The 14,258-nt window shown below is 40.4% G+C and overlaps 1 protein-coding gene across 5 annotated transcripts in view; it reads right to left on the bottom strand.

The window, feature by feature from the left end:
• CEP57L1 (centrosomal protein 57 like 1) overlaps positions 1 to 13,629 on the bottom strand; it is a 65,312-nt gene extending 51,683 nt beyond the window's left edge. For 3 of the 5 annotated variants that reach the window (XM_063097059.1, XM_063097063.1, XM_063097064.1), the window contains exon 1: positions 13,247 to 13,545. The gene's annotated coding sequence lies outside the window, so the exon portion shown is untranslated. The other 2 variants (XM_063097061.1, XM_063097062.1) reach the window with 2 other exon arrangements.
• Positions 13,630 to 14,258: the final 629 nt, after the last annotated feature.

Below are 14,258 nucleotides of genomic sequence, written 5' to 3'. Positions count from 1 at the left end.
CTGGTTCTAAAAAAAAGTTTTTTCACCTTTTAATATTATTGAACAAAATAATTAATAATTTCAGATCCAGCAGCAACTTTATTAATAAAAATATAAATCTAGGCACAGACCGTACACCTTTCACAAAAAACTAACTCAAAATTAATCATAGAACTATGTGTAAAACACAAAACTAAAGAACTCCTAGAAGATAACATAGGAGAAAATCTAGGTGATAGTGGGCATGGCAATGACTTTTTAAATACAACACCAAAAGCATGATTCATAAAAGAAAAAACTGGTAAGTTGGACTTCATTAAAATAAAAAACTGCTTTATGGCCAGCCCATGGCTCACTCGGGAGAGTGTGGTGCTGATAACACCAAGGCCGCAGGTTCAGATCCTATATAGGGATGGCCGGTTTGCACACTGGCTGAGCGTGGTGCTGACAACACCAAGTCAAGGGTTAAGACCCCCTTACCAGTCATCTTTTTAAAAAATAAAAATAAATAAAAATAAAAAATAAAAAACTGCTTTACAAAAGACACTTAAGGGAATGAAGAGGCAAGCCAAAGACATGGAGAAAATATCGGCAAAATGCATATCTGATAAAGAACTTGTGCCCAAAATTTACAAAGAACTCTTAACACTCAACAATAAGAAGATAAATAACCCAATTAAAAAATGGACAAAAGGGCTGATGGATTAGCTCACTTAGTAGAGTGTGGTGTTGACGACACCAAGGTCAAGGGTTCAGATCCTTATACTGGCCAACTGTCAAAAAAAAAAGGGCAAAAGATTTGAACAGACACCTCACCAAAGATGAAATATAGGCAGCAAACAGGCATATAAAAAAATGCTCAACATATGTCATTAGGGAATCAAAAACAACAATGAGATATCATTATACGCCTATTAGAATGGCTAAAATTCAAAACGCTGACAATACCAAATCCTGCCATAGATGTGGAGCAACAGGAACTCTCAATCATTGGTGGTAGAAATACAAAATAGTACAGAAACTTTGGAAGACACCTGTGAGTTTCTTAGAAAACTAAACATGACTTCCAATCAAGATGGCGGAATAGACAGTACCCAGCATCACTCTCTCCCACAATCAACCAATTTAAAACTATTAAAAAGCAATGAATACCACGCTGGGGCCACTAGAGCTTAGGGGAAAAGGAAGAGAGACCTATGGAGTTCATGAAGACAGGAGAAGCCATGATGAGAGAAGGAAAGGACCGCTCTGACCATTTTCAGCCCTGACCACTTCAAGGCTGGCCCTGGTGAGCACACAGAGCAAGAGCTGGCAGAAGCCGCAGCTGTGCCCTTTGCATGAAGTTGCTTGGAGGCAGTAGGGCAGAAGAGGGCCTTGGAGGCCCCGCAGGCCAGCAAGACCACCCCACTAACAGGGTTCCTGTGGACACACACAGGAGGGAGGAGCCACGGACAACTGAAAAGAGGCTGGTGAGTCATCACAAGGGACCTGCACACAGACCATCCCATGGAGAGTGTTTGGAATGTGGGCAGTGGGGGAGACAGGCCCACTGAGGGAACACTGGGGCACAGCATGAACAGCTGATCTGCCCTCCAATCAGCACAGGCCCACTCAGTGGAGACTGGCCAGGAGTATAGATCTGCAGGAGTGCAGCTTGCTGAAAAGACTCAGGCCCAGACCAGAGTTTCCACACAACCCAGGTGTATGGGACCTCACAAGACCTGGAAGTGCTTACAAGGCCAACAATTAAAACCTGAGCTGCATAAAAAGCCTTCCCAGAGGATTAGCAGCAAAGCAGCAATTTAGCTTAGCCACAGAGCTCAAGTATTGGTTCCCAAAGGAAGTTCCCCCATTTTAGAAGTAACCAAAGGACAAAAACTGCAGTTTAGTGGTGAGAATAGCAAATAAACCAACACAGAGCTGAAAGAAAAAACAAAAAACCCACAGATCAGAGACAAAGTTCTGATATTAACCAGTAAAGGTCTAACACCACTAAAGAACACCTATAAAACCTAGAAAGCCTGGAAACCCCCCCAGGCTCCCAAGCCAGGACAGTGGGGAGCTGAGGGCCTCAGCCATGCCCCCCCACAATAAAAAGAAACGAGCTCTCAAGCTATAAAAAGGCATAGAAGAACCTTAAATTCATATTGCTAAGTAAAAGAAACCATTCTAAAAAGCCACATACTATATGATTCCAACCATATGACATTCTGGAAAAAGCAAAACTATAATGGCAGTAGAAAGACCAATGGCTGGTAGGTGTCCAGGGGGAGAGAGGGAGATGAACAGGTGGAGCACAGGAGATTTTTAGGATGGTAGAACCATTCTGTATGATACTGTAATAGTGAATACATGACATTATGCATTTGTCAAAACACACAGAACTGTACAACAACAGTGAACCTTAGGGGAAAAAAAGAATGAAAAAAAACTAGTCCAACTCCCCTCATTTTACAGATGAAGACTGAGGCCCAAAAAGTTCAAGAGATTTACCAGAAGTTTCACAGAAAAAATGAGAGCTTGGGTACAGCTGCAATGTTATTATGGATAAAGTTAAAAACCAGGCTGTGTGCAATGAACAAAGAATTAAGCTTAAGTTTTGATTTTTCCATTTACAAGTGTAAAGTGTGAGGCTAATCAACCAGAGCTGATGAGATGGTACCTCAAGAAAGCAGAAAGCCTTTCTACTGGGAAGTCAGAAGAATGAATATCTGAGCTCTAACTCTGTACCTGAACTCTATACTCACTACCAAAAAACAAAAAACAAACAAACAAAAAAAAGCTTAATGAGAAAAAGTCTACTGCACTAACTGCATACCAACCCTTTTATGAGGAAGTGATAGAACAGAACATTATAAAGAAGTTAAGAACACCAGCTTTGTTTGGAGACAGGCATGATTTATTACCTATGCGTCTTGGGGCAAGTCCTTTAAACTCTCAGAACTTCAGCTTCCTTATCTGTAAAAATGGGAGTAATAACAGTACCTTTCACAGCATTAATGTGGAACCTAAAAGAGATTTATGTAAATGACCTGGCACATAGCATAGGTACAGAGAAAATACACTGTGAATAGTAACTATTATTATTAATAATAATAATTATTAACTATTAGCTAATATATATAGTATGTATGTTAAGATGGCTCAAGACTTTTTAGAACGACACAGGACATAGGAAAACAAACATACAAACAGGTAGAGCAAATGGTTCCAAACACTTAAGTGTAATACATACATTATTTTATGGAGCCAATGGGTTAACAAGTATTTTGGGAACACCTACCATGTACAAGTCACTGTGCGTACAGTGGTAAATAAAACAGAGTCATTGCTCTCAAGGAGCTCATAGTCTCATGGGGAAAAATCAAAATAAGCATGAAACAAACAAATAAGTGTTAAGAAGATTAGAAAGGGTAATAGGTGGCCTGCTTTTAGACCTCTCTAAAAAGCGGGATTTTGAGTACAAAACAATGAGGAGGCAGCCATGTGAAAATCTTAGAGAAAAGCATGTGAGTAGAAAAAACAACATGTGTAAAATGCTAAGTTTGGTATATTCAAAGAGCAGAAATATCAGAATGGATAATAATATGTACTATATTTTATAGATGAAGAAAATGGGATTTTAGAAAGGTTATTAATCTGTATAATGTAAATGGCAGAGGTACTGATTTGAAGGTGTAACTCCAAAGTCCATGGTCTCATTGACATGCTATGCTGCTTCCCCCCAAATTAGAAAAACTTCTCAATATCTTCATCAAACAATCCTGTTTCCCAATTTTTCTTCTAAAATGTAATTATGAAAATGTACTGACCTAAAGATGTTCTTCTAATTCTATAACATCTATTTACTTTATTTGTTGCAGCAAAAATAAGGCAGATATTATGAACACAGAACTCTGCATTTGATCTTAGCCAAAAGGCTGAGAAGTAAACATAAGAACTCTAAATTAACCAGTGTAAAACTGTATCACATAAATAAAATTTTATTTGATTGGTAATTATATTTTCCTAAACTACAGATTCTTTAAATTTCTTATAACATATAGATATGTTCTTAAATATGGTTATGTTTAATAATTTCCATAACAATGCAGACATTGACAAAGATTCTCTGCTTGGCATTCAGTCAGGCTTCCAAATCTTCTCCTAGGGCCATCTGTGTACTTCCTTGTAAAATCCAGTTTTAGCAAAGAATCCCGCTAAGTCAGTTTTGCAAAAACCCCCCATCCTTGATATCTGACCATCCTCAATATCTGATAAGGTTCCTCATCCTCCCCATCCCCCAGGTGATGTGTGATCACCCTGGCCTGTCTTGAGCAAAAATCCTGTTAGGTTGGTTTAGTCAGAATCCCCCTTATCCCTGATGTTTCCTCTTAGTAATTTTCCATCCACTGACCCCCACACTGCTCCCTGGCTATAAATTCCCACTTAACCATCTGGAGTGGAGCCCAATCTCTCTCCCCCACTGCAAGACTCTGTTGCAGTGGTCCCTATACCTATTGCAACAATCCTAAATAAAGTCTTCCTTATCATGCCTTAATAAATATCATTGAATAATCTTTTAACACCACTGAGTCCTTGCTCAGGAATGTAATTGCTTATCATGCTACTCTTTTATGAGAAAAATCATAACTGCTCTATTTTTACTTATGGTAACTTTCCCTGATAAAGAGGCTTAAAAATGCAAAATAGTATTAAAGCAAGGTTGTAAATTAAGGGAAAATAAAATATAATTCAAGAATCTTATAAAATCTTAGGGAATGCCAACAATAACAGGATTACACAAAATAGCACTTTTCAGTTTAAATATGAAACACTTTAGAAATATTTCATTAGTCTCGATCAAATTGAAGGACAAATATTATTTTACAGAAAAATAACAATTTTATTTTATTTCATTTTAATCTTTTAATTTTTTTTTTTTTTTCTTGGTGGCTGGCCTGCATGGTGATCTGAACTCCTGACCTTGGTGTTATTAACACCATGCAAGATAATGATTTTAAAAGATTCTATTTCTTGGGTGCCCAGTATATGCCAAGTGCTAATCTATAAACTTTACATACATTATCTCATTAAATTTTCACAGTAGTCCTGGGAAGGTAGGTATTACCTTGCTTTTACAAGATAAGAAAACTAAGCCTATATCATCTCCTACATCCAAGGCTTAGTGAGGTTAAACAATTGGCTAAATTCCAGTAAGGAAGAAGTGGAGTTGAGATTGGAATCCAAGATTCTGTGACTTCCAGGTTCATGCTCTTCTCAATAACTGCACCTATAGATACATCTCACAACAAGTTAAGGTTTCATGAGCAGAAGCTGTTCAGAAGTAGAACTGGGTATTGCTCACCTGAATGACTGAGAAGTCCCTCAAACAAGATGTGTAAACGTGAACTCAGTATCTTTCCATCCCATGTCTGGTCCTTCCTAGTATATTCCCTACTCTGATTAATGGAAGAAGTTACTCTTCACCATCTGGATAGTATTCCCAGACATCTTCTGTTTTTATCTCCTACATCCAAACAGTCACTAAACATTACCCTTCTCTTATCTCTCATACTGACCTTCAGCTATATCCCTCTCTATCCTTCAATGTTCAACCAAGCTTATTCAAAGAATGGTCTGTATTTCATGTAGATTGTATGCTTTTTTAAGGTTAGAGACCATGTCTACTTTGTATGCCACTGTATTCTAAGTGCCAAGCATAAAGCTTGTCTATAGTAGGTTTTCTATAAATACTAAATGTATGAATGAAAATATCTGGCTTTCATTCCTCCATGCCCCTGCAAATGCAATGAAAAAGGTCACTGATGAACTTCTGATAGGAAAACTGCTAAATGAAACCAGATCCTCCAAGGTTGACAAATGGAAAAAGAACCTCCACATGTAGAAGGGTAACTAACTGGTCCATGAGTTCTAATTCTTGTCCCCAATATTCACTTCCCTCTTGGGGATCTCATTATCCCTTCCCCTCTTCACTGGCCTCACTGGAAGGAGGGTGCTGCTGTCCTTATAATGCTCTTGCCTAGTGAGATATATGATTATATGACTCTTTCCTTTATATGTCTTGGTACAGCAAGACAAAATTATAATATTTAAGTAAGATTTTACCATGGCTAGAGGGTAATAAAAGGAAAGAAAGCATAGAAACCAAAAGGAAACCAGGAAGTATATCTTAAAAGCTAGAATTTTTTTCTCTGGTGCTTTTAGGCCCCATTCTTTCCTAGTTGCTGATCTACATTCAACTGGTGAGCATTGTTTTAGCACCTACCACCCAAGAATCCATGCTTACCACGTCCCCTCTTTAAAGACTAAACCTAGGAAAGAGAAGCCTAGAGAGACCCAGAGTTCCCTCCCCAACTTACATAAATCTTTTTATCCAAGTTGTAGTTTCCTGATTTGTAACCTACCTTTTTTTTGATAGAAGTTTTAAGTAAGGGAAATGCAGCCCTCTAGAAGAGACTCTCCTATCCTTAGAAGAGATTCTTCTATCCTCAAGGAGCATGATTTCACCCTACAGACGACCCCAAGCCAATTAATTTTTATCTCAGTATGGCAGAGTAATTAGACAATGATACAGGAATCTATGCCAGATGCATATATTATACTATAATGGGGACTACTAATTGTCAAATCATCTAGAAACTTTAGCTTTCTTAACATGTTGGTAGCATTTTGCACTACTGACTAGTCATTCCTTGAAAATTTCAAATCCCTTGGTTGCCTGTCTTCTGGTTATTCTCTTCCTTCTGTGGTTAATTTTAGAGTACCCTAGCCGTTTTCTTATTCCGTATCCTCTCTGTAACAAATTGTATCTCCTCCCACAGTTACAGTATAATACTAACATGGTAGTTAAGAGTAGGCTTTGGATCAATTCTACCACTTTTTAGCTATGTGAGAATAAAATAAGATAATGTATGTAAAGCATCTCACAGTGTGCCTGGAACATAGTAAGCACTTAGACATGGTAGCTTAAAAGCAAAATAAAACAAAATATCGCTATATACCAATAGTTTCTAAATAGATATCTCTAGTTCAGACTTTGATGCTAAGCTCAAAATCAGTGTAACACCACATGGTTTGTGGAGCCTAGGAAAACATGGAAATGAGATTACCCCATTAAATAAAGTTTATAGGAAGCCATTGATTTGGACTGAGCTCCTGCACTAGGTTCCAACAGACCAAACCAAATTGGAATAGCTTATGCTAAAGTTCCATGTCACCAAACCGAAACTAAATTGTTTACCTGACCGTCAAAGAAATCAGGAAAGAGAGAGAGAGAATAGCCAAATCCCAAGATAGGTCAGTTTTAGACAGCATGACGAGGAAGTCCCCTCTGCTTTAACCCTTACAAGGAAAGTAACCTGAAGTAATATCATATTAACCAATCCATTTTTTATATCGTATCCTTGTACCTGCTCAAGCTTTCTTATAAAACCTGACTGTTCTCCCACACTGTTTTAGTCCATTTTGTGTTGCTGTAACAGAATATCTGAGACTGGGTAATTTATAAAGAACAGAGGTTTATTTGGCTTATGATTCTGGGACAGCTGCATCTGGCGCAGGCCTCAGGCTGCTTCTACTCATGGCGGAAAGTGGCAGGCAGCTGGCGGGTACAAGCAGATCACATGGCGAGAGGAAGCAAGAGAGAGAAAGGAGGTGCCAGGGTCTTTTTAAACAACCAGCTCTCACAGGAACTAATGGAGCGAGAACTCACTCATTAATCTCCCCTCCCCCAGGGAGAGCACTAGTCCATTCATGAGAGAACCGCCCCCATGACTCAAAGAGTTTCTAACACTGCCACACTGGGGATCAAATTTCCACATGAGTTCTAGAGGGGACAACACATCCAAACTCCATCACATACCTAGCATAGCAACTCTCTATCTTATCCTACTCATGAATCGCAAACAAAACCCAATTAGACCATTTAACTAAATTTGTTGAAATTTTGTCTTTTCACACCTCTGAGGAACAAATTATAAATCAGTATATAATGGACCACAGTAGATATATACAAAGTTCGCTTATAGAGACAAAATGGCTCTAAGACCAGCAACTAGATTGCGATATAAATGTATCAACTTATTTAAAAAAGAAATGTTTTAATCAAAACAAGAGTTAGTCAGGAATGGAAGCAGAAAAAAAGCAACTTAGAGAGGCAAAAATTGGAGGTAGTTAAAGTTCTACTGTGGGGGTACTCATTGCTTAAAGATATTAAGTGACCACATCATATATCTAATTTCTGTTGTTCTGATTCCAAGCTCCTAGTCAACCTGCTGCTTTCCCGTGTAACCTTCCTACACACAAAAAACCCTGATCAGAGAATCAGTATGCTATCTACTTGGCAAATATCTAAGAGTACATTAATAAATTGGCATCCTGATAAATTCACCAAGTCACCTGTGAATGATGTTCATAGAAAGATTCATATTATCTTTTAACTCTATTTTTCCATGAACTTTTTGAAGTACCCTTGTATATATAAACATATCTCCAACTTTCTCGAACTCTGGTGTACTTAGCAAGATTGTGTTTCTAAGCCCACAAGTATTAGAAGCCCTGGGTTTTTTTTATAGTAAACTCATCAATGAATTTCATAATGAATGCCACTGTATGAGGCCTCTTGGAAACAAGCCAGCCAGCTTTTTCCTTGACTAGACCACTAAACATTTAAAGTAGCAACCTCCTTTCACTCCTTTACACATACAATGTCCTACTATCTTTTAACTGGATGAGGTATGCAGAAACATGGTAAAAACTTTAGCAAATCCTATTTCATGAGGGCAAGCACTACAATTCACCTACAAAAACAATTTTGCTCTCTTTTAAGACCAATTTTCTAAAATGTTTTGATTATAAAATATCTTCTTCCATCCACTAATTACCTTGGATTTTGTAAATAATAGGTAAATATGCAATACCTTTGAAAGTTCTGTGACATTACATTTTTCTTCCATTCATTCATTTCTTTATTCATTCATCAAAGTTTTGTTGAGTTCATACTAGGTGCCAGGCATGAACTCAGAGCTAGAGGTAAAAGGATGAGCAAAAACAGGTACAGTTGCTGCTCTTGTATGCTTAAGCTTTACTGCACAGACACACTTTAATCGAATTATGACAAAGACAATTGTGAAACAACATTTGTCCCATAATAGCAAGTAAAGAGTATATTTATAAGAGGAACATTTAATTAGATCAGGGAACTTCTCTGAGAAAGTGATATTTGAGCTAATATCAGTAGGAAGAGGAGTCAAAGACTGAGGCTAGAATAATCTGGACAAATAAAACAGTAACAGAGGTGCTGCACCCATACTGTCTCCAGTTTTTCCCATTCTCTCTTAAATAAAATGCCCATCTGGCTTTTGTACTCTTTGCTCCACCAAAACTCTTCTTATCAGGGTTCCCATGACCTCCATATTGCTAAATGTACTGGTCAATTATCAATCCTCATCTCCCTTGACCTTGAGCAACATTTAACATAATTTATCACTCCTTCTTCCTTAATCACTTTCTTCACTTGGCTTCTAGGACATATCTCTGGGGTTTTCCTCTGTTCACTGGCTGCTCTTTCATAGTCTCCTTTGCAGATAACTCCAAACCCACCCAAACTCCATGGAGTTCCTCCTTTGGTGATATCAACAACTGCCATCAGAACACTACTATGAAACCCAAAATTCTATCTATAGCCTGATCTTTCCCCTCATCTCTAAATTCATTTATCCAACTGCCTCCTCTACACCTCAGTTTGAATATCTTAGAGGCATCTCAAACTTCACATGGCCAAACTAAATTGCCAACCTCTCCCCTCCTCCCCATACACAAATTTGCAGACCCATGACAGTAAATGGCAATTCCTTCCTGCAAGTTGCTCAGCTAGCAACATTGGAGTCATCTTTGACTCTTACTCTCATACCTCACATCCAATCTGTCAGCAAAATCTGTTGGCTATACTATCAAAACATATCCAGATTCTGGCCTCTTCTCACCGCCTCCATTGTTATCACCCTGGTGCAAACCACCACAATCATCTCTCACCAGATTTATTACTTTTGCTTCTGCCTGGGGTTGAATATCCCCCCCAAAACTATAACTGTTTAGGGTGGGAAATCCTATTACGGTAATTGAAAGGTGGGAGCTTGAAGAGGTTACTAGATTGTAGGACCATGCCATAGTGAATGGATTAAAAATGGTGGTCATGGGCGTGGTATGGAAGGCTTTAAAAGGAGAGTGAATGAGGTTAGTCTCTCGCTGCTCTGCCATTTTCGCAATGTGATACTTTGCCATCACTGTCACCACCACCAAGACCTTCACCAGCTGTGTTCCCTGGACTTTGGACTTCCAAGCCTCAGAAACTGTAAGGAATAAGTTTCATTTTCTTTATAAATCACCCATTTCTGTGTATTTTGTTATAAGCAACAGAAACGGACTAATACGGCTTCCTAACCAGTCTCTCTGCGTCTACCCTTGCTTCTCCATGGCCTATGATTGACACAACTTAAAAGAAGTACTCACTTTTAAAGGTCAGATCAACCCTCCAGTGGCTTTCCACCTCAGTCAAAAAAGTCCAAGTCCTTTCAATCACCTACATGATCTCCCACTACTTCCTTTCTCTGTGGCCTCATATTATCCTCCTCTCCTGGACTTACTGTGCTCCAGCCACATTAGCCTCCTTGCTATTTCTCAAATGCACAGGCATGCTCCTGCCCACAGTCCTTTGCAGTAGCTGTTCTCTTCACCTGAATGTTCTTTCCCCAGGCATTTACCTGGCATAACTCCTGGCACTCCCCAAACCCTTTCCAGTTGGTTTTTGTTTTTCTCTACTGCATTTGCCTTTATTTCATTTATTATATATTTTACATATTTATTAACATCTCTCCTTAGTAGAATGCAAGCTCTATGACAGTAGGGATTTTTTTTTTTTATATTGTGCTCAATGCTATATCTTTAATTTATTATTATGTAGTAGATACTAAACAGATATTTGTAGAGTGAATACATGGGTGCAAGAAAAAAAGTAGCTCACAGCATTCTAAGGAATATGACGTCTGCTGAACTTATAAATCCCAGAGAGATATGAGCATGGAGCTTCAGTCATGTTTCCCTCACCATGTCCAGGATAATTGCTAAAAGGCATGTTTTAGCAACAGCTTCTAGACTAGTTGCCACCACCAATGGGTATAAACTACCCAAATTTTATCACAAGTTGTACAATGTGACCTTCACCCTTTCTTTGCTACAATGTTCCTGGAATTTCTGATACAAAGAGCAATGTATAGCCAGTCAGTAGCTTGTGTTATTTTAATTAACTAATGTAAATTAAATTCTTGGCAAACAACTTTGGAAGTGCCTCCTAACTTTCACATTCCTTTCCTTCAAAAATCTGTTTGCCACTGCTGCAGAGTGGAGCACATATTCAGGGCAACTTGAATTTGTGTCTTCCAGGCTGCAGTCCTCAACCTTGGCCCAAATAAACTCATTGTTTATATATTTTTGCATCAGCTTCTTCCTTTAGGTTGACAGATGAAAGGGAATATGAGAACCAGTGACTGAAGAAAGTTCTGCATGGCTGAGTTGGAGGGTGGTGTACTAAGTGAGTCTGGAGAGGTGGAAAGAAATCAGATGGTGTCAGGCTTTATAAAGGAGTTTTGCCTTTATTTTAAGAGCAGTAGAACATCAGCGAATACTTGGCTATAATTTGGCTATAGAGGTATAGAGAACAGGAATAAATAAAGAATAATGTTTAGCTTTAAATTTCCACAAGTGGATGGATAGTAGTGTCATTTACTGAAATAAGAAACACTGGAAAAGAATCAGATTCATAGGAGATAACTATGCATTCGGTTTTAGGTATGAATTTAAGGTGCTTTTCAGATATCCAAGAAGAAACATCAAGGAGATGGATATATGAAAGGTGAGGGGTGAAACTGTGAGAGTCACAGGAAGTGGTAAAGCAAGCCATGGGTATGAAGGAGATCATATTCAACTATGCCATAAGAAGGGCACCTAGCCTTAAGAAACTACTCTAGGGCTGGATAAAAGAGGATGAGACAAAAAGCAGACAAAAAAGGAATAGCTTTTGTTTTGTTTTTTAACTCACAGTCATAAGAAGTTATTCTCTTTTTAAAATTGATTCAAACCAGTAGCATTAGAATGTAACAAGTCTTGCCAAATTAGACCAATTCATCTAAACTATACTCCTCTGTTCAAAAATAGGTCACCTACAGAAACTATCTGAAAAATTCACAGTAGCTGTCTCCTCGAAGGTTCAAAGTACATCAATACACAAAAAGCTATCCCCCTCAAATACATATATAATTTGGCTTATTGCAGTTTCCTGAAAGTACCCTATCTCTCTCACTTCTGAGCCCCAGAATATGCTGGGTTCTTTTGGTCCTCACTCCCCCTGGGATGAAAATTTCTCTGACTTTCCAAGACTAGGCAAAATGATTTACTTCTAGCCATCCCCAAAATATCACACAGTATTATAAGTGTTTGCTTAACCTTTGGTTTCTCTAACTAGATAGAACTGTGTCTTTTTCCCTTGTATAATCAGTGCCTAGCAAGACTAAATTTTTAGAAATACACCTATTCTGCAATGTGAAGAATTAAAACCTAATGATTCACTGATGTCCTTTCAAACCTCGACTTTCTCAAGAGTAATGGCCTTTAAAACACAAACAGTAATTTTAAACAAATGATTGAATCTTTTAAAGATACTAAATTTTGGCGATTTTTGATAGTGGGGTTTTTGTTGTTGTTTTTTCAGATGGTATTCTTAAAACCTGCAAGAATTCATAACTAGAAATACTGAGGATTCTTTTCCCTTTATTCTCATACAAAACGGACTGGACAACTTCTTTCAAAGCCATTCTTGGGATTTCATTTGACTGAGCAAATAAAGCATAGAATATCCCCATGCAAAGGCAAACAAAGGTACAATTGCACAGGGATACCTAATCCATCCCGCACGTGTCCACATCAAAGCGGAGGCAGCAGCAAGGAGCACTCGTTTCCACAGCAGCCTTCTTGCCTGGACTTAGGCACCCCCCTCCAACCCTAGAGATCGCGACCTCCAAATCCTCGCTTCAACACGTCCCCGGGCTTGGGCACGTGGACTAGTCCTTCCCACTCAGGTCACTGGAAAAAGTCCCTGGACTACGGGCAGCAACACTAGATGGCTCTGTCTCCAAAATCCCAGAGGAAATAGAGGAAGGAAAAATCTGTCAAAGGAAAGGTGACAGTCAAGCCTACAGCGCTTGCCGCTTACCGAGCCGACGCTCTCAGTCAACCCCAGCCTCCGCTAACCGTTGTTTCCCAGGCAGCCACACGCAGCGTCGCGGTGGCCCCTGGGGGTTGTAGTTTCCGTCGTAAACAAAACGCGCCGACAGCATCAAATCTACTTTTCCCAGAAGTCAATACGCAGACGCCCTGCCTCCTTAAGTCTGGGGTTTGGCGTAATGAAGAGGCCGCCACTATTTGGGGGCTACCCTAAAACTTAGGCTCAATTTCCTTGTGCCCTCTTTCTTTGCCGTGCTTGTCTCGTATGTGATATAGTCTCAGTGTACTTTTTCTCCTTACTTTTCCTTCACCAGGCAGAGACTCCAAACGTCTGGGAACGGAAAACGCCCCTCGGCGTAAGCTTAGTGCCTCCGAAGGCGCATGCGTCCTGCTCGCCGTCACGCATGCGTAGCAGCCGGCAGCGGTTGGCGTTCCCGCGCGACGGACTTAGGGTCTGGAGGTAGCCTGCTGGAGGGCGGGGCTTTTTCCAATGACTTTGCCTCGGCGGGTCGCGTCTGCCTGGGCGGGGAAGAAGGCGCTGGGGCAGGGGCGGCTCCTGGTTTGTGCCGGGCGGAGAAAGGGGAGGGGCTGGAGGTGAGGACCCCATCTTCCCTCCCTGCTCCCTCCCTCTGGGCCGATCCCCACCGATGGGGCCGGACGAAGGGGCGGGCTCTGTGCCTCAGGCCCTGCCGCTCAGGCCAGCTCCGCGGCCCAGCCCGGAGCTCGACGATTGCTGGGGCCGCCCTGTGCCCTCAGGCTTGGCGGCAGTGGGCGAGGGCGCGGGGATCGGAGAAGAAGCGGCATTTTTCTGGGGGTCTGGAATCGGCGGGACCGGGGACTCTTTACTGCACCACCGCTCGCCAAGACAGCGGCTGCCCGAGACTGTCGTCACCCGGGAGCGCCCGAGTCTCCGGCCACTGCGGCCAGTGGGCCAAGGTTCGGCGAGCCATCCCTGCCGGCTCCCGGCAGGCTGCTGAGGATCAGGGAGGAGCTGTGGAGGG

The sequence above is a fragment of the Cynocephalus volans genome, chromosome 5 (genome assembly GCF_027409185.1).
Source record: "Cynocephalus volans isolate mCynVol1 chromosome 5, mCynVol1.pri, whole genome shotgun sequence".
Classification (NCBI taxonomy): domain Eukaryota; kingdom Metazoa; phylum Chordata; class Mammalia; order Dermoptera; family Cynocephalidae; genus Cynocephalus; species Cynocephalus volans.
This window is presented reverse-complemented; position numbering and strand designations above follow the sequence as displayed.